The following is a 1,514-nucleotide window of genomic DNA, read 5'->3' as shown; positions in this document are numbered from 1 at the left end:
TGATCCATACATTTTTTAAAAAGTTATAGCACTTTAAAGTAAAAAATGTAAATTATAAAATCGAAAATTTTCACACAAAAATAGCATTCGGTAGCCGTTTTCACCATGAAGACAAGTCCAGAGGTCAAATTTTTTTTTTTCAAATTAAAGTACATTACATTAGCTTTAATTTAAGATATATATAAAAGTGTCAGACCTTCCGGAACACTTTCAAAAGTTAAGTTGAAAAAGTTCTACTTTATATATGCATTTTTTATATTTTAAGCCCCCCCATATATAGGGAAATGGTCTGATTTAAAAAAAAAGTATATCCAATGAAAGATGTATATAAATACTACATCTCATGAAACAATTGTATTGATCCATACATTTTTTAAAAAGTTATAGCACTTTAAAGTAAAAAATGTAAATTATAAAATCGAAAATTTTCACACAAAAATAGCATTCGGTAGCCGTTTTCACCATGAAGACAAGTCCAGAGGTCAAATTTTTTTTTTTCAAATTAAAGTACATTACATTAGCTTTAATTTAAGATATATATAAAAGTGTCAGACCTTCCGGAACATTTTCAAAAGTTAAGTTGAAAAAGTTAATTTTTTGTGAAAAAGTTGTCATTTTAAATCCCCCCCTGTGGGCAGAAAAAAGGTCAAATTTACAAAAAAAATATACCAAATGATAGGTAAAGACATCAAGCATCTATATAAAAAAAAATTATATTGATATGTTCATTTTTGAAAAAGTTACGGCAGTTTTTAGTAAAAAAAATTGAAAAAATTTCGAAAATTAGCGATTTTTAAATTTGTAATTTTTTTGGAGGTTTCCCCCATTTACGGGGAACGAGGGAAATTTTTTCAATTTTGAAGGGTAATGTCTTCGACTAGATACGATTTGTGATCTTTTGACGTATCGTTGAAAGAAATCCGTTCGGTGAGAGCTGAGAAAAAGTGGTAACAGACACAAAAAAAAAAAAAAAAAAAAAAAAAAAAAAAAAAAAACACATCATAGTAAAACCAATACCTTCTCAGCTTCGCATCGAAGCTAAAACGGTAACATAGTGTTGACTTGTCATAGTTGGGACAAATATAAATGATATATGACTGTAATTTAAATCACTATCATAAGAAACACTTCGATGAAAATCTGTAGATAGTGTATTATTTTAAGAAATTGGTGAATTATTCGAAATGCAAAATTAACTCCTATTTTAACACGCTTATATTAGTTTCACCTGTATGTATGTATGTATCTTTGTAACTCTCCAAACGCCACGCGTTATCGCATATTCCGTCGTCTAGACTGTCATAACGCATTCACCCCACCCCACGCCTCGCTCATCACACACCGGCAATACTATTCCTGTATAAATTTATTTTTGGTTATCGTACCCGTACACACGTGCGTGTATTCAATATTATATACAGAGTGTAACTCTTTCGAACCTTAGTAATATATGGGCGAGTATCCTGGTGGAGTGTAAAATAGGATCTAGTTTTTTTTTTTTTTTTTTTTTTTTT

This window comes from Daktulosphaira vitifoliae, unplaced genomic scaffold (assembly GCF_025091365.1).
Source record: "Daktulosphaira vitifoliae isolate Bord-2020 unplaced genomic scaffold, ASM2509136v1 Scaffold_1, whole genome shotgun sequence".
In the NCBI taxonomy this organism is placed as follows: Eukaryota; Metazoa; Arthropoda; class Insecta; order Hemiptera; family Phylloxeridae; genus Daktulosphaira; species Daktulosphaira vitifoliae.
This window is presented reverse-complemented; position numbering follows the sequence as displayed.